Source organism: Dendrobates tinctorius, unplaced genomic scaffold (assembly GCF_039654945.1).
Source record: "Dendrobates tinctorius isolate UK_male_01 unplaced genomic scaffold, ASM3965494v1 ptg000272l, whole genome shotgun sequence".
Taxonomy (NCBI): Eukaryota; Metazoa; Chordata; class Amphibia; order Anura; family Dendrobatidae; genus Dendrobates; species Dendrobates tinctorius.
In genome coordinates this window covers 11,570,942-11,589,626 of record NW_027361939.1, presented here as the reverse complement: position 1 = coordinate 11,589,626, position 18,685 = coordinate 11,570,942, and the positions used below count along the sequence as shown (strand labels likewise).

Below are 18,685 nucleotides of genomic sequence, written 5' to 3'. Positions count from 1 at the left end.
TCTTTGTTTAGTATTTTTGACTACTGAAGTACTTGAATCGGTTCATGATTTGGTGGCGATTGCTTCACTCTTATGAGGAAAAAAATTTTTTTTGATTTTTTACCTTTGCTATCCAACCCAAATGGCCTAATGGATAAGGCACTGGCCTCCTAAGCTAGGAATTGTGGGTTCGAGTCCCATCTGGGGTGCTTGTGGATTTCCCTTTCCAACAGCATCTCATGGAATGTTGATGGTGCAGGTGAAAACTGTTCTACTGGACGATTGTCTTGTTTTCTCGTGACTTAGTTCTTGCAAACCTCTGTCATTTAGAGCTATCCTTTCTATGTACTGAGAGAAATGTTAAAACGCAGCTGTATCGACTTTGTGTGGCGGAAAAGCCAAGCATCTTAATTGTTTTCATCTTCACTAATGCCCCGAATACCACAGAGTATATTTTCTAAGATATGGATATGCTTTCAACCACACAATGTTTGCAAATCTCAAAATATAAAAGAATAAGTGAAAAAAGTGAACCATTTTTGGAACATTTTTGACAATGGTTTTCCATATCATGTTCTTTATTAAAAAACAAAATGAGTAATCTTTCAATTTTCACCCTGGCCACTGGAGCTATTTTGGACTCGTACATCCTGTCGTTCTCGAGCAGTTTCACCTTAATGTCAGAGGTAGGGTTACAAAGACTGACAACACCTCTGTACGCAGCTGTTAATACAGGATCTAGGAATCACAAAAGGTGATGTCACAGATGACCCTTTTGCCCCTGAGTTCAGAAGAATTTTGGCAAACCCTCATTAGATGCTTCAATGCAAACTATAGCGTCAACGTGTGTTCATTGCAGCAAATGTACGAGCGCATTTCCTGAAAAAATCCCAGGATGTTTGAGTCTAAAAAGACCCAGCGCACAAATTTCTCATTTTTAAGAAAGATTGCGATATGGTAGAATACATATTGTCAAACATTATTATAACCCCCCGCCCAAACCTGTTGTAAGCAATAGTTAATTTCCTGAAGAACAATCCCCTTTCAAATGTCTCTTTTTTTTGGAGAATTTATCCTTTCCATCCGTACCCGCATGGCTCCAGTGGCGCAATCAGTCAGCGCACGGTACTTATAAAGCAGTAACTGTTGAGCAATGCCGAGGTTGTGAGTTCGACCCTCACCTGGAGCATTCTTTTCTTGTCTTTGTTTAGTATTTTTGACTACTGAAGTACTTGAATCGGTTCATGATTTGGTGGCGATTGCTTCACTCTTATGAGGAAAAAATTTTTTTTTTATTTTTTACCTTTGCTATCCAGCCCAAGTGGCCTAATGGATAAGGCACTGGCCTCCTAAGCTAGGAATTGTGTGTTCGAGTCCCATCTGGGGTGCTTGTGGATATCCCTTTCCAACAGCATCTCATGGAATGTTGATGGTGCAGGTGAAAACTGTTCGACTTGACGATTGTCTTGTTTTCTCGTGACTTAGTTCTTGCAAACCTCTGTCATTTAGAGCGATCCTTTCTATGTACTGAGAGAAATGTTAAAACGCAACTGTATCGACTTTGTGTGGCGGAAAAGCCTAGCATCTTAATTGTTTTCATCTTCACTAATGCCCCGAATACCACAGAGTATATTTTCTAAGATATGGATATGCTTTCAACCACACAATGTTTGCAAATCTCAAAATATAAAAGAATAAGTGAAAAAAGTGAACCATTTTTGGAACATTTTTGACAATGGTTTTCCATATCATGTTCTTTGTTAAAAAACAAAATGATTAATCTTTCAATTTTCACCCTGGCCACTGGAGCTATTTTGGACTCGTACATCCTGTCGTTCTCGAGCAGTTTCACCTTAATGTCAGAGGTAGGGTTACAAAGACTGACAACACCTCTGTACGCAGCTGTTAATACAGGATCTAGGAATCACAAAAGGTGATGTCACAGATGACCCTTTTGCCCCTGAATTCAGAAGAATTTTGGCAAACCCTCATTAGATGCTTCAATGCAAACTATAGCGTCAACGTGTGTTCATTGCAGCAAATGTACGAGCGCATTTCCTGAAAAAATCCCAGGATGTTTGAGTCTAAAAAGACCCAGCGCACAAATTTCTCATTTTTAAGAAAGATTGCGATATGGTAGAATACATATTGTCAAACATTATTATAACCCCCCGCCCAAACCTGTTGTAAGCAATAGTTAATTTCCTGAAGAACAATCCCCTTTCAAATGTCTCTTTTTTTTGGAGAATTTATCCTTTCCATCCGTACCCGCATGGCTCCAGTGGCGCAATCGGTCAGCGCGCCGTACTTATAAAGCAGTAACTGTTGAGCAATGTCGAGGTTGTGAATTCGACCCTCACCTGGAGCATTCTTTTCTTGTCTTTCTTTAGTATTTTTGACTACTGAAGTAGTTGAATCGGTTCATGATTTGGTGGCGATTGCTTCACTCTTATGAGGAAAAAAAATTTTTTTGATTTTTTACCGTTGCTATCCAGCCCCAGTGGCCTAATGGATAAGGCACTGGCCTCCTAAGCCAGGGATTGTGGGTTCAAGTCCCATCTGGGGTGCTTGTGGATTTCCCTTTCCAACAGCATCTCATGGAATGTTGATGGTGCAGGTGAAAACTGTTCTACAGGACGATTGTCTTGTTTTCTCGTGACTTAGTTCTTGCAAACCTCTGCCATTTAGAGCGATCCTTTCTATGTACTGAGAGAAGTGTTAACACGCAACAGTATCGACTTTGTGTGGCGGAAAAGCCTAGCATCTTAATTGTTTTCATCTTCACTAATGCCCCGAATACCACAGAGTATATTTTCTAAGATATGGATATGCTTTCAACCACACAATGTTTGCAAATCTCAAAATATAAAAGAATAAGAGAAAAAAGTGAACCATTTTTGGAACATTTTTGACAATGGTTTTCCATATCATGTTCTTTATTAAAAAACAAAATGAGTAATCTTTCAATTTTCACCCTGGCCACTGGAGCTATTTTGGACTCGTACATCCTGTCGTTATCGAGCAGTTTCACCTTAATGTCAGAGGTAGGGTTACAAAGACTGACAACACCTCTGTACGCAGCTGTTAATACAGGATCTAGGAATCACAAAAGGTGATGTCACAGATGACCCTTTTGCCCCTGAATTCAGAAGAATTTTGGCAAACCCTCATTAGATGCTTCAATCCAAACTATAGCGTCAACGTGTGTTCATTGCAGCAAATGTTCGAGCGCATTTCCTGAAAAAATCCCAGGATGTTTGAGTCTAAAAAGACCCAGCGCACAAATTTCTCATTTTTAAGAAAGATTGCGATATGGTAGAATACATATTGTCAAACATTATTATAACCCCCCCGCCCAAACCTGTTGTAAGCAATAGTTAATTTCCTGAAGAACAATCCCCTTTCAAATGTCTCTTTTTTTTGGAGAATTTATCCTTTCTATCCGTACCCGCATGGCTCCAGTGGCGCAATCGGTCAGCGCGCGGTACTTATAAAGCAGTAACTGTTGAGCAATGCCGAGGTTGTGAGTTCGACCCTCACCTGTAGCCTTCTTTTCTTGTCTTTCTTTAGTATTTTTGACTACTGAAGTAGTTGAATCAGTTCATGATTTGGTGGCGATTGCTTCACTCTTATGAGGAAAAAAATTTTTTTTGATTTCTTAACTTTGCTAACCAGCCCCAGTGGCCTAATGGATAAGGCACCGGCCTCCTAAGCCAGGGATTGTGGGTTCGAGTCCCATCTGGGGTGCTTGTGGATTTCCCTTTCCAACAGCATCTCATGGAATGTTGATGGTGCAGGTGAAAACTGTTCTACTGGACGATTGTCTTGTTTTCTCGTGACTTAGTTCTTGCAAACCTCTGCCATTTAGAGCGATCCTTTCTATGTACTGAGAGAAGTGTTAATACGCAACAGTATCGACTTTGTGTGGCGGAAAAGCCTAGCATCTTAATTGTTTTCATCTTCACTAATGCCCCGAATACCACAGAGTATATTTTCTAAGATATGGATATGCTTTCAACCACACAATGTTTGCAAATCTCAAAATATAAAAGAATAAGTGAAAAAAGTGAACCATTTTTGGAACATTTTTGACAATGGTTTTCCATATCATGTTCTTTATTAAAAAACAAAATGAGTAATCTTTCAATCTTCACCCTGGCCACTGGAGCTATTTTGGACTCGTACATCCTGTCGTTCTCGAGCAGTTTCACCTTAATGTCAGAGGTAGGGTTACAAAGACTGACAACACCTCTGTACGCAGCTGTTAATACAGGATCTAGGAATCACAAAAGGTGATGTCACAGATGACCCTTTTGCCCCTGAATTCAGAAGAATTTTGGCAAACCCTCATTAGATGCTTCAATCAAAACTATAGCGTCAACGTGTGTTCATTGCAGCAAATGTACGAGCGCATTTCCTGAAAAAATCCCAGGATGTTTGAGTCTAAAAAGACCCAGAGCACAAATTTCTCATTTTTAAGAAAGATTGCGATATGGTAGAATACATATTGTCAAACATTATTATAACCCCCCGCCCAAACCTGTTGTAAGCAATAGTTAATTTCCTGAAGAACAATCCCCTTTCAAATGTCTCTTTTTTTTGGAGAATTTATCCTTTCCATCCGTACCCGCACGGCTCCAGTGGCGCAATCGGTCTGTGCGCGGTACTTATAAAGCAGTAACTGTTGAGCAATGCCGAGGTTGTGAGTTCGACCCTCACCTGGAGCATTCTTTTCTTGTCTTTCTTTAGTATTTTTGACTACTGAAGTAGTTGAATCGGTTCATGATTTGGTGGCGATTGCTTCACTCTTATGAGGAAAAAAATTTTTTTTGATTTCTTAACTTTGCTAACTAGCCCCAGTGGCCTAATGGATAAGGCACTGGCCTCCTAAGCCAGGGATTGTGGGTTTGAGTCCCATCTGGGGTGCTTGTGGATTTCCCTTTCCAACAGCATCTCATGGAATGTTGATGGTGCAGGTGAAAACTGTTCTACTAGACGATTGTCTTGTTTTCTCGTGACTTAGTTCTTGCAAACCTCTGCCATTTAGAGCGATCCTTTCTATGTACTGAGAGAAGTGTTAACACGCAACAGTATCGACTTTGTGTGGCGGAAAAGCCTAGCATCTTAATTGTTTTCATCTTCACTAATGCCCCGAATACCACAGAGTATATTTTCTAAGATATGGATATGCTTTCAACCACACAATGTTTGCAAATCTCAAAATATAAAAGAATAAGTGAAAAAAGTGAACCATTTTTGGAACATTTTTGACAATGGTTTTCCATATCATGTTCTTTATTAAAAAACAAAATGAGTAATCTTTCAATCTTCACCCTGGCCACTGGAGCTATTTTGGACTCGTACATACTGTCGTTCTCGAGCAGTTTCACCTTAATGTCAGAGGTAGGGTTACAAAGACTGACAACACCTCTGTACGCAGCTGTTAATACAGGATCTAGGAATCACAAAAGGTGATGTCACAGATGACCCTTTTGCCCCTGAATTCAGAAGAATTTTGGCAAACCCTCATTAGATGCTTCAATGCAAACTATAGCGTCAACGTGTGTTCATTGCAGCAAATGTACGAGCGCATTTCCTGAAAAAATCCCAGGATGTTTGAGTCTAAAAAGACCCAGCGCACAAATTTCTCATTTTTAAGAAAGATTGCGATATGGTAGAATACATATTGTCAAACATTATTATAACCCCCCGCCCAAACCTGTTGTAAGCAATAGTTAATTTCCTGAAGAACAATCCCCTTTCAAATGTCTCTTTTTTTTGGAGAATTTATCCTTTCCATCCGTACCCGCATGGCTCCAGTGGCGCAATCGGCCAGCGCGCGGTACTTATAAAGCAGTAACTGTTGAGCAATGCCGAGGTTGTGAATTCGACCCTCACCTGGAGCATTCTTTTCTTGTCTTTGTTTAGTATTTTTGACTACTGAAGTACTTGAATCGGTTCATGATTTGGTGGCGATTGCTTCACTCTTATGAGGAAAAAAATTTTTTTTGATTTTTTACCTTTGCTATCCAGCCCAAGTGGCCTAATGGATAAGGCACTGACCTCCTAAGCTAGGAATTGTGGGTTCGAGTCCCATCTGGGGTGCTTGTGGATTTCCTTTTCCAACTGCATCTCATGGAATGTTGATGGTGCATGTGAAAACTGTTCTACTGGACGATTGTCTTGTTTTCTCGTGACTTAGTTCTTGCAAACCTGTGTCATTTAGAGCGATCCTTTCTATGTACTGAGAGAAATGTTAAAACGCAACTGTATCGACTTTGTGTGGCGGAAAAGCCTAGCATCTTAATTGTTTTCATCTTCACTAATGCCCCGAATACCACAGAGTATATTTTCTAAGATATGGATATGCTTTCAACCACACAATGTTTGCAAATCTCAAAATATAAAAGAATAAGTGAAAAAAGTGAACCATTTTTGGAACATTTTTGACAATGGTTTTCCATATCATGTTCTTTATTAAAAAACAAAATGAGAAATCTTTCAATTTTCACCCTGGCCACTGGAGCTATTTTGGACTCGTACATCCTGTCGTTCTCGAGCAGTTTCACCTTAATGTCAGAGGTAGGGTTACAAAGACTGACAACACCTCTGTACGCAGCTGTTAATACAGGATCTAGGAATCACAAAAGGTGATGTCACAGATGACCCTTTTGCCCCTGAATTCAGAAGAATTTTGGCAAACCCTCATTAGATGCTTCAATGCAAACTATAGCGTCAACGTGTGTTCATTGCAGCAAATGTACGAGCGCATTTCCTGAAAAAATCCCAAGATGTTTGAGTCGAAAAGGACCCAGCGCACCAATTTCTCATTTTTAAGAAAGATTGCGATATGGTAGAATACATATTGTCAAACATTATTATAACCCCCCGCCCAAACCTGTTGTAAGCAATAGTTAATTTCCTGAAGAACAATCCCCTTTCAAATGTCTCTTTTTTTTGGAGAATTTATCCTTTCCATCAGTACCCGCATGGCTCCAGTGGCGCAATCGGTCAGCGCGCGGTACTTATAAAGCAGTAACTGTTGAGCAATGCTGAGGTTGTGAGTTCGACCCTCACCTGGAGCATTCTTTTCTTGTCTTTCTTTAGTATTTTTGACTACTGAAGTAGTTGAATCGGTTCATGATTTGGTGGCGATTGCTTCACTCTTATGAGGAAAAAAATTTTTTTTGATTTTTCACCTTTGCTAACCAGCCCCAGTGGCCTAATGGATAAGGCACTGGCCTCCTAAGCCAGGGATTGTGGGTTCGAGTCCCATCTGGTGTGCTTGTGGTTTTCCCTTTCCAACAGCATCTCATGGAATGTTGATGGTGCAGGTGAAAACTGTTCTACTGGACGATTGTCTTTTTTTCTCGTGACTTAGTTCTTGCAAACCTCTGCCATTTAGAGCGATCCTTTCTATGTACTGAGAGAAGTGTTAACACGCAACAGTATCGACTTTGTGTGGCGGAAAAGCCTAGCATCTTAATTGTTTTCATCTTCACTAATGCCCCGAATACCACAGAGTATATTTTCTAAGATATGGATATGCTTTCAACCACACAATGTTTGCAAAACTCAAAATATAAAAGAATAAGTGAAAAAAGTGAACCATTTTTGGAACATTTTTGACAATGGTTTTCCATATCATGTTCTTTATTAAAAGACAAAATGAGTAATCTTTCAATTTTAACCCTGGCCACTGGAGCTATTTTGGACTCGTACATCCTGTCGTTCTCGAGCAGTTTCACCTTAATGTCAGAGGTAGGGTTACAAAGACTGACAACACCTCTGTACGCAGCTGTTAATACAGGATCTAGGAATCACAAAAGGTGATGTCACAGATGACCCTTTTGCCCTTGAATTCAGAAGAATTTTGGCAAACCCTCATTAGATGCTTCAATGCAAACTATAGCGTCAACATGTGTTCATTGCAGCAAATGTACGAGCGCATTTCCTGAAAAAATCCCAGGATGTTTGAGTCTAAAAAGACCCAGCGCACAAATTTCTCATTTTTAAGAAAGATTGCGATATGGTAGAATACATATTGTCAAACATTATTATAACCCCCCGCCCAAACCTGTTGTAAGCAATAGTTAATTTCCTGAAGAACAATCCCCTTTCAAATGTCTCTTTTTTTTGGAGAATTTATCCTTTCCATCCGTACCCGCATGGCTCCAGTGGCGCAATCGGTCAGCGCGCGGTACTTATAAAGCAGTAACTGTTGAGCAATGCCGAGGTTGTGAGTTAGACCCTCACCTGGAGCATTCTTTTCTTGTCTTTCTTTAGTATTTTTGACTACTGAAGTAGTTGAATCGGTTCATGATTTGGTGGCGATTGCTTCACTCTTATGAGGAAAAAAAATGTTTTTTGATTTTTTACCGTTGCTATCCAGCCCCAGTGGCCTAATGGATAAGGCACTGGCCTCCTAAGCCAGGGATTGTGGGTTCGAGTCCCATCTGGGGTGCTTGTGGATTTCCCTTTCCAACAGCATCTCATGGAATGTTGATGGTGCAGGTGAAAACTGTTCTACTGGACGATTGTCTTGTTTTCTCGTGACTTAGTTCTTGCAAACCTCTGCCATTTACAGCGATCCTTTCTATGTACTGAGAGAAGTGTTAACACGCAACAGTATCGACTTTGTGTGGCGGAAAAGCCTAGCATCTTAATTGTTTTCATCTTCACTAATGCCCCGAATACCACAGAGTATATTTTCTAAGATATGGATATGTTTTCAACCACACAATGTTTGCAAATCTCAAAATATAAAAGAATAAGTGAAAAAAGTGAACCATTTTTGGAACATTTTTGACAATGGTTTTCCATATCATGTTCTTTATTAAAAAACAAAATGAGAAATCTTTCAATTTTCACCCTGGACACTGCAGCTATTTTGGACTCGTACATCCTGTCGTTCTCGATCAGTTTCACCTTAATGTCAGAGGTAGGGTTACAAAGACTGACAACACCTCTGTACGCAGCTGTTAATACAGGATCTAGGAATCACAAAAGGTGATGTCACAGATGACCCTTTTGCCCCTGAATTCAGAAGAATTTTGGCAAACCTTCATTAGATGCTTCAATACAAACTATAGCGTCAACGTGTGTTCATTGCAGCAAATGTACGAGCGCATTTCCTGAAAAAATCCCAGGATGTTTGAGTCTAAAAAGACCAAGCGCACAAATTTCTCATTTTTAAGAAAGATTGCGATATTATAGAAAACATATTGTCAAACATTATTATAACCCCCCGCCCAAACCTGTTGTAAGCAATAGTTAATTTCCTGAAGAACAATCCCCTTTCAAATGTCTCTTTTTTTTGGAGAATTTATCCTTTCTATCCGTACCCGCATGGCTCCAGTGGCGCAATCGGTCAGCGCGCGGTACTTATAAAGCAGTAACTGTTGAGCAATGCCGAGGTTGTGAGTTCGACCCTCACCTCGAGCATTCTTTTCTTGTCTTTCTTTAGTATTTTTGACTACTGAAGTAGTTGAATCGGTTCATGATTTGGTGGCGATTGCTTCACTCTTATGAGGAAAAAAATTTTTTTTGATTTTTTACTGTTGCTATCCAGCCCCAGTGGCCTAATGGATAAGGCACTGGCCTCCTAAGCCAGCGATTGTGGGTTCGAGTCCCATCTGGGGTGCTTGTGGATTTCCCTTTCCAACAGCATCTCATGGAATCTTGATGGTGCAGGTGAAAACTGTTCTACTGGACGATTGTCTTGTTTTCTCGTGACTTAGTTCTTGCAAACCTCTGCCATTTAGAGCGATCCTTTCTATGTACTGAGAGAAGTGTTAACACGCAACAGTATCGACTTTGTGTGGCAGAAAAGCCTAGCATCTTAATTGTTTTCATCTTCACTAATGCCCCGAATACCACAGAGTATGTTTTCTAAGATATGGATATGCTTTCAACCATACAATGTTTGCAAATCTCAAAATATAAAAGAATAAGTGAAAAAAGTGAACCATTTTTGGAACATTTTTGACAATGGTTTTCCATATCATGTTCTTTATTAAAAAACAAAATGAGTAATCTTTCAATTTTCACCCTGGCCACTGGAGCTATTTTGGATTCGTACATCCTGTCGTTCTCGAGCAGTTTCACCTTAATGTCAGAGGTAGGGTTACAAAGACTGACAACTCCTCTGTACGCAGCTGTTAATACAGGATCTAGGAATCACAAAAGGTGATGTCACAGATGACCCTTTTGCCCCTGAATTCAGAAGAATTTTGGCAAACCCTCATTAGATGCTTCAATGCAAACTATAGCGTCAACGTGTGTTCATTGCAGCAAATGTACGAGCGCATTTCCTGAAAAAATCCCAGGATGTTTGAGTCTAAAAAGACCCAGCGCACAAATTTCTCATTTTTAAGAAAGATTGCGATATGGTAGAATACATATTGTCAAACATTATTACAACCCCCCGCCCAAACCTGTTGTAAGCAATAATTAATTTCCTGAAGAACAATCCCCTTTCAAATGTCTCTTTTTTTTGGAGAATTTATCCTTTCCATCCATACCCCCATGGCTCCAGTGGCGCAATCGGTCAGCGCGCGGTACTTATAAAGCAGTAACTGTTGAGGTTGTGAGTTCGACCCTCACCTGGAGTATTATTTTCTTGTCTTTCTTTAGTATTTTTGACTACTGAATTAGTTGAATCGGTTCATGATTTGGTGGCGATTGCTTCACTCTTATGAGGAAAAAAATTTTTTTTGATTTTTTACCTTTGCTATCCAGCCCCAGTGGCCTAATGGATAAGGCACTGGCCTCCTAAGCCAGGGAGTGTGGGTTCGAGTCCCATCTGAGGTGCTTGTGGATTTCCCTTTCCAACAGCATCTCATGGAATGTTGATGGTGCAGGTGAAAACTGTTCTACTGGACGATTGTCTTGTTTTCTCGTGACTTAGTTCTTGCAAACCTCTGCCATTTAGAGCGATCCTTTCTATGTACTGAGAGAAGTGTTAACACGCAACAGTATCGACTTTGTGTGGCGGAAAAGCCTAGCATCTTAATTGTTTTCATCTTCACTAATGCCCCGAATACCACAGAGTATATTTTCTAAGATATGGATATGCTTTCAACCACACAATGTTTGCAAATCTCAAAATATAAAAGAATAAGTGAAAAAAGTGAACCATTTTTGGAACATTTTTGACAATGGTTTTCCATATCATGTTCTTTATTAAAAAACAAAATGAGTAATCTTTCAATTTTCACCCTGGCCACTGGAGCTATTTTGGACTCGTACATCCTGTCGTTCTCGAGCAGTTTCACCTTAATGTCAGAGGTAGGGTTACAAAGACTGACAACACCTCTGTACGTAGCTGTTAATACAGGATCTAGGAATCACAAAAGGTGATGTCACAGATAACCCTTTTGCCCCTGAATTCAGAAGAATTTTGGCAAACCCTCATTAGATGCTTCAATGCAAACTATAGCGTCAACGTGTGTTCATTGCAGCAAATGTACGAGCGCATTTCCTGAAAAAATCCCAGGATGTTTGAGTCTAAAAAGACCCAGCGCACAAATTTCTCATTTTTTAGAAAGATTGCGATATGGTAGAATACATATTGTCAAACATTATTATAACCCCCCGCCCAAACCTGTTGTAAGCAATAGTTAATTTCCTGAAGAACAATCCCCTTTCAAATGTCTCTATTTTTTGGAGAATTTATCCTTTCTATGCGTACCTGCCTGGCTCCAGTGGCGCAATCGGTCAGCGTGCCGTACTTATAAAGCAGTAACTGTTGAGCAATGCCGAGATTGTGAGTTCGACCCTCACCTGGATCATTCTTTTCTTGTCTTTCTTTAGTATTTTTGACTACTGAATTAGTTGAATCGGTTCATGATTTGGTGGCGATTGCTTCACTCTTATGAGGAAAAAAAATTTTTTTGATTTTTTCCGTTGCTATCCAGCCCCAGTGGCCTAATGGATAAGGCACTGGCCTCCTAAGCCAGAGATTGTGGGTTCGTGTCCCATTTGGGGTGCTTGTGGATTTCCCTTTCCAACAGCATCTCATGGAATGTTGATGGTGCAGGTGAAAACTGTTCTACTGGACGATTGTCTTGTTTTCTCGTGACTTAGTTCTTGCAAACCTCTGCCATTTAGAGCGATCCTTTCTATGTACTGAGAGAAGTGTTAACACGCAACAGTATCGACTTTGTGTGGCGGAAAAGCCTAGCATCTTAATTGTTTTCATCTTCACTAATGCCCTGAATACCACAGAGTATATTTTCTAAGATATGGATATGCTTTCAACCACACAATGTTTGCAAATCTCAAAATATAAAAGAATAAGTGAAAAAAGTGAACCATTTTTGGAACATTTTTGACAATGGTTTTCCATATCATGTTCTTTATTAAAAAACAAAATGAGTAATCTTTCAATTTTCACCCTGGCCACTGGAGCTATTTTGGACTCGTACATCTTGTCGTTCTCGAGCAGTTTCACCTTAATCTCAGAGGTAGGGTTACAAAGACTGACAACACCTCTGTACGCAGCTGTTAATACAGGATCTAGGAATCACAAAAGGTGATGTCACAGATGACCCTTTTGCCCCTGAATTCAGAAGAATTTTGGCAAACCCTCATTAGATGCTTCAATGCAAACTATAGCGTCAACGTGTGTTCATTGCAGCAAATGTACGAGCGCATTTCCTGAAAAAATCCCAGGATGTTTTAGTCTAAAAAGACCCAGCGCACAAATTTCTCATTTTTTAGAAAGATTGTGATATGGTAGAATACATATTGTCAAACATTATTATAACCCCCCGCCCAAACCTGTTGTAAGCAATAGTTAATTTCCTGAAGAACAATCCCCTTTCAAATGTCTCTTTTTTTTGGAGAATTTATCCTTTCCATCCGTACCCGCATGGCTCCAGTGGCGCAATCAGTCAGCGCGTGGTACTTATAAAGCAGTAACTATTGAGCAATGCCGAGGTTGTGAGTTCGACCCTCACCTGGAGCATTCTTTTCTTGTCATTGTTTAGTATTTTTGACTACTGAAGTACTTGAATCGGTTCATGATTTGGTGGCGATTGCTTCACTCTTATGAGGAAAAAAATTTTTTTTGATTTTTTACCTTTGCTATCCAACCCAAATGGCCTAATGGATAAGGCACTGGCCTCCTAAGCTAGGAATTGTGGGTTCGAGTCCCATCTGGGGTGCTTGTGGATTTCCCTTTCCAACAGCATCTCATGGAATGTTGATGGTGCAGGTGAAAACTGTTCTACTGGACGATTGTCTTGTTTTCTCGTGACTTAGTTCTTGCAAACCTCTGTCATTTAGAGCTATCCTTTCTATGTACTGAGAGAAATGTTAAAACGCAGCTGTATCGACTTTGTGTGGCGGAAAAGCCAAGCATCTTAATTGTTTTCATCTTCACTAATGCCCCGAATACCACAGAGTATATTTTCTAAGATATGGATATGCTTTCAACCACACAATGTTTGCAAATCTCAAAATATAAAAGAATAAGTGAAAAAAGTGAACCATTTTTGGAACATTTTTGACAATGGTTTTCCATATCATGTTCTTTATTAAAAAACAAAATGAGTAATCTTTCAATTTTCACCCTGGCCACTGGAGCTATTTTGGACTCGTACATCCTGTCGTTCTCGAGCAGTTTCACCTTAATGTCAGAGGTAGGGTTACAAAGACTGACAACACCTCTGTACGCAGCTGTTAATACAGGATCTAGGAATCACAAAAGGTGATGTCACAGATGACCCTTTTGCCCCTGAGTTCAGAAGAATTTTGGCAAACCCTCATTAGATGCTTCAATGCAAACTATAGCGTCAACGTGTGTTCATTGCAGCAAATGTACGAGCGCATTTCCTGAAAAAATCCCAGGATGTTTGAGTCTAAAAAGACCCAGCGCACAAATTTCTCATTTTTAAGAAAGATTGCGATATGGTAGAATACATATTGTCAAACATTATTATAACCCCCCGCCCAAACCTGTTGTAAGCAATAGTTAATTTCCTGAAGAACAATCCCCTTTCAAATGTCTCTTTTTTTTGGAGAATTTATCCTTTCCATCCGTACCCGCATGGCTCCAGTGGCGCAATCAGTCAGCGCACGGTACTTATAAAGCAGTAACTGTTGAGCAATGCCGAGGTTGTGAGTTCGACCCTCACCTGGAGCATTCTTTTCTTGTCTTTGTTTAGTATTTTTGACTACTGAAGTACTTGAATCGGTTCATGATTTGGTGGCGATTGCTTCACTCTTATGAGGAAAAAATTTTTTTTTTATTTTTTACCTTTGCTATCCAGCCCAAGTGGCCTAATGGATAAGGCACTGGCCTCCTAAGCTAGGAATTGTGTGTTCGAGTCCCATCTGGGGTGCTTGTGGATATCCCTTTCCAACAGCATCTCATGGAATGTTGATGGTGCAGGTGAAAACTGTTCGACTTGACGATTGTCTTGTTTTCTCGTGACTTAGTTCTTGCAAACCTCTGTCATTTAGAGCGATCCTTTCTATGTACTGAGAGAAATGTTAAAACGCAACTGTATCGACTTTGTGTGGCGGAAAAGCCTAGCATCTTAATTGTTTTCATCTTCACTAATGCCCCGAATACCACAGAGTATATTTTCTAAGATATGGATATGCTTTCAACCACACAATGTTTGCAAATCTCAAAATATAAAAGAATAAGTGAAAAAAGTGAACCATTTTTGGAACATTTTTGACAATGGTTTTCCATATCATGTTCTTTGTTAAAAAACAAAATGATTAATCTTTCAATTTTCACCCTGGCCACTGGAGCTATTTTGGACTCGTACATCCTGTCGTTCTCGAGCAGTTTCACCTTAATGTCAGAGGTAGGGTTACAAAGACTGACAACACCTCTGTACGCAGCTGTTAATACAGGATCTAGGAATCACAAAAGGTGATGTCACAGATGACCCTTTTGCCCCTGAATTCAGAAGAATTTTGGCAAACCCTCATTAGATGCTTCAATGCAAACTATAGCGTCAACGTGTGTTCATTGCAGCAAATGTACGAGCGCATTTCCTGAAAAAATCCCAGGATGTTTGAGTCTAAAAAGACCCAGCGCACAAATTTCTCATTTTTAAGAAAGATTGCGATATGGTAGAATACATATTGTCAAACATTATTATAACCCCCCGCCCAAACCTGTTGTAAGCAATAGTTAATTTCCTGAAGAACAATCCCCTTTCAAATGTCTCTTTTTTTTGGAGAATTTATCCTTTCCATCCGTACCCGCATGGCTCCAGTGGCGCAATCGGTCAGCGCGCCGTACTTATAAAGCAGTAACTGTTGAGCAATGTCGAGGTTGTGAATTCGACCCTCACCTGGAGCATTCTTTTCTTGTCTTTCTTTAGTATTTTTGACTACTGAAGTAGTTGAATCGGTTCATGATTTGGTGGCGATTGCTTCACTCTTATGAGGAAAAAAAATTTTTTTGATTTTTTACCGTTGCTATCCAGCCCCAGTGGCCTAATGGATAAGGCACTGGCCTCCTAAGCCAGGGATTGTGGGTTCAAGTCCCATCTGGGGTGCTTGTGGATTTCCCTTTCCAACAGCATCTCATGGAATGTTGATGGTGCAGGTGAAAACTGTTCTACAGGACGATTGTCTTGTTTTCTCGTGACTTAGTTCTTGCAAACCTCTGCCATTTAGAGCGATCCTTTCTATGTACTGAGAGAAGTGTTAACACGCAACAGTATCGACTTTGTGTGGCGGAAAAGCCTAGCATCTTAATTGTTTTCATCTTCACTAATGCCCCGAATACCACAGAGTATATTTTCTAAGATATGGATATGCTTTCAACCACACAATGTTTGCAAATCTCAAAATATAAAAGAATAAGAGAAAAAAGTGAACCATTTTTGGAACATTTTTGACAATGGTTTTCCATATCATGTTCTTTATTAAAAAACAAAATGAGTAATCTTTCAATTTTCACCCTGGCCACTGGAGCTATTTTGGACTCGTACATCCTGTCGTTATCGAGCAGTTTCACCTTAATGTCAGAGGTAGGGTTACAAAGACTGACAACACCTCTGTACGCAGCTGTTAATACAGGATCTAGGAATCACAAAAGGTGATGTCACAGATGACCCTTTTGCCCCTGAATTCAGAAGAATTTTGGCAAACCCTCATTAGATGCTTCAATCCAAACTATAGCGTCAACGTGTGTTCATTGCAGCAAATGTTCGAGCGCATTTCCTGAAAAAATCCCAGGATGTTTGAGTCTAAAAAGACCCAGCGCACAAATTTCTCATTTTTAAGAAAGATTGCGATATGGTAGAATACATATTGTCAAACATTATTATAACCCCCCCGCCCAAACCTGTTGTAAGCAATAGTTAATTTCCTGAAGAACAATCACCTTTCAAATGTCTCTTTTTTTTGGAGAATTTATCCTTTCTATCCGTACCCGCATGGCTCCAGTGGCGCAATCGGTCAGCGCGCGGTACTTATAAAGCAGTAACTGTTGAGCAATGCCGAGGTTGTGAGTTCGACCCTCACCTGTAGCCTTCTTTTCTTGTCTTTCTTTAGTATTTTTGACTACTGAAGTAGTTGAATCAGTTCATGATTTGGTGGCGATTGCTTCACTCTTATGAGGAAAAAAATTTTTTTTGATTTCTTAACTTTGCTAACCAGCCCCAGTGGCCTAATGGATAAGGCACCGGCCTCCTAAGCCAGGGATTGTGGGTTCGAGTCCCATCTGGGGTGCTTGTGGATTTCCCTTTCCAACAGCATCTCATGGAATGTTGATGGTGCAGGTGAAAACTGTTCTACTGGACGATTGTCTTGTTTTCTCGTGACTTAGTTCTTGCAAACCTCTGCCATTTAGAGCGATCCTTTCTATGTACTGAGAGAAGTGTTAATACGCAACAGTATCGACTTTGTGTGGCGGAAAAGCCTAGCATCTTAATTGTTTTCATCTTCACTAATGCCCCGAATACCACAGAGTATATTTTCTAAGATATGGATATGCTTTCAACCACACAATGTTTGCAAATCTCAAAATATAAAAGAATAAGTGAAAAAAGTGAACCATTTTTGGAACATTTTTGACAATGGTTTTCCATATCATGTTCTTTATTAAAAAACAAAATGAGTAATCTTTCAATCTTCACCCTGGCCACTGGAGCTATTTTGGACTCGTACATCCTGTCGTTCTCGAGCAGTTTCACCTTAATGTCAGAGGTAGGGTTACAAAGACTGACAACACCTCTGTACGCAGCTGTTAATACAGGATCTAGGAATCACAAAAGGTGATGTCACAGATGACCCTTTTGCCCCTGAATTCAGAAGAATTTTGGCAAACCCTCATTAGATGCTTCAATCAAAACTATAGCGTCAACGTGTGTTCATTGCAGCAAATGTACGAGCGCATTTCCTGAAAAAATCCCAGGATGTTTGAGTCTAAAAAGACCCAGAGCACAAATTTCTCATTTTTAAGAAAGATTGCGATATGGTAGAATACATATTGTCAAACATTATTATAACCCCCCGCCCAAACCTGTTGTAAGCAATAGTTAATTTCCTGAAGAACAATCCCCTTTCAAATGTCTCTTTTTTTTGGAGAATTTATCCTTTCCATCCGTACCCGCACGGCTCCAGTGGCGCAATCGGTCTGTGCGCGGTACTTATAAAGCAGTAACTGTTGAGCAATGCCGAGGTTGTGAGTTCGACCCTCACCTGGAGCATTCTTTTCTTGTCTTTCTTTAGTATTTTTGACTACTGAAGTAGTTGAATCGGTTCATGATTTGGTGGCGATTGCTTCACTCTTATGAGGAAAAAAATTTTTTTTGATTTCTTAACTTTGCTAACTAGCCCCAGTGGCCTAATGGATAAGGCACTGGCCTCCTAAGCCAGGGATTGTGGGTTTGAGTCCCATCTGGGGTGCTTGTGGATTTCCCTTTCCAACAGCATCTCATGGAATGTTGATGGTGCAGGTGAAAACTGTTCTACTAGACGATTGTCTTGTTTTCTCGTGACTTAGTTCTTGCAAACCTCTGCCATTTAGAGCGATCCTTTCTATGTACTGAGAGAAGTGTTAACACGCAACAGTATCGACTTTGTGTGGCGGAAAAGCCTAGCATCTTAATTGTTTTCATCTTCACTAATGCCCCGAATACCACAGAGTATATTTTCTAAGATATGGATATGCTTTCAACCACACAATGTTTGCAAATCTCAAAATATAAAAGAATAAGTGAAAAAAGTGAACCATTTTTGGAACATTTTTGACAATGGTTTTCCATATCATGTTCTTTATTAAAAAACAAAATGAGTAATCTTTCAATCTTCACCCTGGCCACTGGAGCTATTTTGGACTCGTACATACTGTCGTTCTCGAGCAGTTTCACCTTAATGTCAGAGGTAGGGTTACAAAGACTGACAACACCTCTGTACGCAGCTGTTAATACAGGATCTAGGAATCACAAAAGGTGATGTCACAGATGACCCTTTTGCCCCTGAATTCAGAAGAATTTTGGCAAACCCTCATTAGATGCTTCAATGCAAACTATAGCGTCAACGTGTGTTCATTGCAGCAAATGTACGAGCGCATTTCCTGAAAAAATCCCAGGATGTTTGAGTCTAAAAAGACCCAGCGCACAAATTTCTCATTTTTAAGAAAGATTGCGATATGGTAGAATACATATTGTCAAACATTATTATAACCCCCCGCCCAAACCTGTTGTAAGCAATAGTTAATTTCCTG

General features: G+C 40.0%; 22 non-coding genes across 22 annotated transcripts; all 22 read left to right on the top strand.

Moving 5' to 3' along the window:
• The first annotated feature begins 1,075 nt into the window (after positions 1 to 1,075).
• Positions 1,076 to 1,168, top strand: TRNAI-UAU (transfer RNA isoleucine (anticodon UAU)). Its single transcript is given in 2 exon segments — positions 1,076 to 1,113; positions 1,133 to 1,168. It is a non-coding gene; the product is annotated as a tRNA-Ile (tRNA).
• A 1,305-nt stretch (positions 1,169 to 2,473) lies between these two features.
• On the top strand, positions 2,474 to 2,546 carry TRNAR-CCU (transfer RNA arginine (anticodon CCU)). Its single transcript has one exon. It is a non-coding gene; the product is annotated as a tRNA-Arg (tRNA).
• An 888-nt stretch (positions 2,547 to 3,434) lies between these two features.
• Positions 3,435 to 3,527, top strand: TRNAI-UAU (transfer RNA isoleucine (anticodon UAU)). The gene is given in 2 exon segments: positions 3,435 to 3,472; positions 3,492 to 3,527. It is a non-coding gene; the product is annotated as a tRNA-Ile (tRNA).
• Positions 3,528 to 3,653: 126 nt separating this feature from the next.
• On the top strand, positions 3,654 to 3,726 carry TRNAR-CCU (transfer RNA arginine (anticodon CCU)). Its single transcript has one exon. It is a non-coding gene; the product is annotated as a tRNA-Arg (tRNA).
• An 887-nt stretch (positions 3,727 to 4,613) lies between these two features.
• Positions 4,614 to 4,706, top strand: TRNAI-UAU (transfer RNA isoleucine (anticodon UAU)). Its single transcript is given in 2 exon segments — positions 4,614 to 4,651; positions 4,671 to 4,706. It is a non-coding gene; the product is annotated as a tRNA-Ile (tRNA).
• A 126-nt stretch (positions 4,707 to 4,832) lies between these two features.
• On the top strand, positions 4,833 to 4,905 carry TRNAR-CCU (transfer RNA arginine (anticodon CCU)). The gene has a single exon. It is a non-coding gene; the product is annotated as a tRNA-Arg (tRNA).
• Positions 4,906 to 5,792: 887 nt separating this feature from the next.
• TRNAI-UAU (transfer RNA isoleucine (anticodon UAU)) lies at positions 5,793 to 5,885 on the top strand. Its single transcript is given in 2 exon segments — positions 5,793 to 5,830; positions 5,850 to 5,885. It is a non-coding gene; the product is annotated as a tRNA-Ile (tRNA).
• A 1,086-nt stretch (positions 5,886 to 6,971) lies between these two features.
• TRNAI-UAU (transfer RNA isoleucine (anticodon UAU)) lies at positions 6,972 to 7,064 on the top strand. The gene is given in 2 exon segments: positions 6,972 to 7,009; positions 7,029 to 7,064. It is a non-coding gene; the product is annotated as a tRNA-Ile (tRNA).
• Positions 7,065 to 7,190: 126 nt separating this feature from the next.
• Positions 7,191 to 7,263, top strand: TRNAR-CCU (transfer RNA arginine (anticodon CCU)). The gene has a single exon. It is a non-coding gene; the product is annotated as a tRNA-Arg (tRNA).
• Positions 7,264 to 8,150: 887 nt separating this feature from the next.
• Positions 8,151 to 8,243, top strand: TRNAI-UAU (transfer RNA isoleucine (anticodon UAU)). The gene is given in 2 exon segments: positions 8,151 to 8,188; positions 8,208 to 8,243. It is a non-coding gene; the product is annotated as a tRNA-Ile (tRNA).
• A 127-nt stretch (positions 8,244 to 8,370) lies between these two features.
• TRNAR-CCU (transfer RNA arginine (anticodon CCU)) lies at positions 8,371 to 8,443 on the top strand. Its single transcript has one exon. It is a non-coding gene; the product is annotated as a tRNA-Arg (tRNA).
• An 887-nt stretch (positions 8,444 to 9,330) lies between these two features.
• TRNAI-UAU (transfer RNA isoleucine (anticodon UAU)) lies at positions 9,331 to 9,423 on the top strand. Its single transcript is given in 2 exon segments — positions 9,331 to 9,368; positions 9,388 to 9,423. It is a non-coding gene; the product is annotated as a tRNA-Ile (tRNA).
• A 126-nt stretch (positions 9,424 to 9,549) lies between these two features.
• TRNAR-CCU (transfer RNA arginine (anticodon CCU)) lies at positions 9,550 to 9,622 on the top strand. Its single transcript has one exon. It is a non-coding gene; the product is annotated as a tRNA-Arg (tRNA).
• A 1,096-nt stretch (positions 9,623 to 10,718) lies between these two features.
• On the top strand, positions 10,719 to 10,791 carry TRNAR-CCU (transfer RNA arginine (anticodon CCU)). The gene has a single exon. It is a non-coding gene; the product is annotated as a tRNA-Arg (tRNA).
• A 1,105-nt stretch (positions 10,792 to 11,896) lies between these two features.
• On the top strand, positions 11,897 to 11,969 carry TRNAR-CCU (transfer RNA arginine (anticodon CCU)). The gene has a single exon. It is a non-coding gene; the product is annotated as a tRNA-Arg (tRNA).
• Positions 11,970 to 12,856: 887 nt separating this feature from the next.
• On the top strand, positions 12,857 to 12,949 carry TRNAI-UAU (transfer RNA isoleucine (anticodon UAU)). Its single transcript is given in 2 exon segments — positions 12,857 to 12,894; positions 12,914 to 12,949. It is a non-coding gene; the product is annotated as a tRNA-Ile (tRNA).
• Positions 12,950 to 14,035: 1,086 nt separating this feature from the next.
• TRNAI-UAU (transfer RNA isoleucine (anticodon UAU)) lies at positions 14,036 to 14,128 on the top strand. The gene is given in 2 exon segments: positions 14,036 to 14,073; positions 14,093 to 14,128. It is a non-coding gene; the product is annotated as a tRNA-Ile (tRNA).
• A 1,305-nt stretch (positions 14,129 to 15,433) lies between these two features.
• TRNAR-CCU (transfer RNA arginine (anticodon CCU)) lies at positions 15,434 to 15,506 on the top strand. Its single transcript has one exon. It is a non-coding gene; the product is annotated as a tRNA-Arg (tRNA).
• An 888-nt stretch (positions 15,507 to 16,394) lies between these two features.
• Positions 16,395 to 16,487, top strand: TRNAI-UAU (transfer RNA isoleucine (anticodon UAU)). Its single transcript is given in 2 exon segments — positions 16,395 to 16,432; positions 16,452 to 16,487. It is a non-coding gene; the product is annotated as a tRNA-Ile (tRNA).
• Positions 16,488 to 16,613: 126 nt separating this feature from the next.
• On the top strand, positions 16,614 to 16,686 carry TRNAR-CCU (transfer RNA arginine (anticodon CCU)). The gene has a single exon. It is a non-coding gene; the product is annotated as a tRNA-Arg (tRNA).
• An 887-nt stretch (positions 16,687 to 17,573) lies between these two features.
• Positions 17,574 to 17,666, top strand: TRNAI-UAU (transfer RNA isoleucine (anticodon UAU)). The gene is given in 2 exon segments: positions 17,574 to 17,611; positions 17,631 to 17,666. It is a non-coding gene; the product is annotated as a tRNA-Ile (tRNA).
• Positions 17,667 to 17,792: 126 nt separating this feature from the next.
• Positions 17,793 to 17,865, top strand: TRNAR-CCU (transfer RNA arginine (anticodon CCU)). The gene has a single exon. It is a non-coding gene; the product is annotated as a tRNA-Arg (tRNA).
• The last annotated feature ends 820 nt before the right edge of the window (positions 17,866 to 18,685 follow it).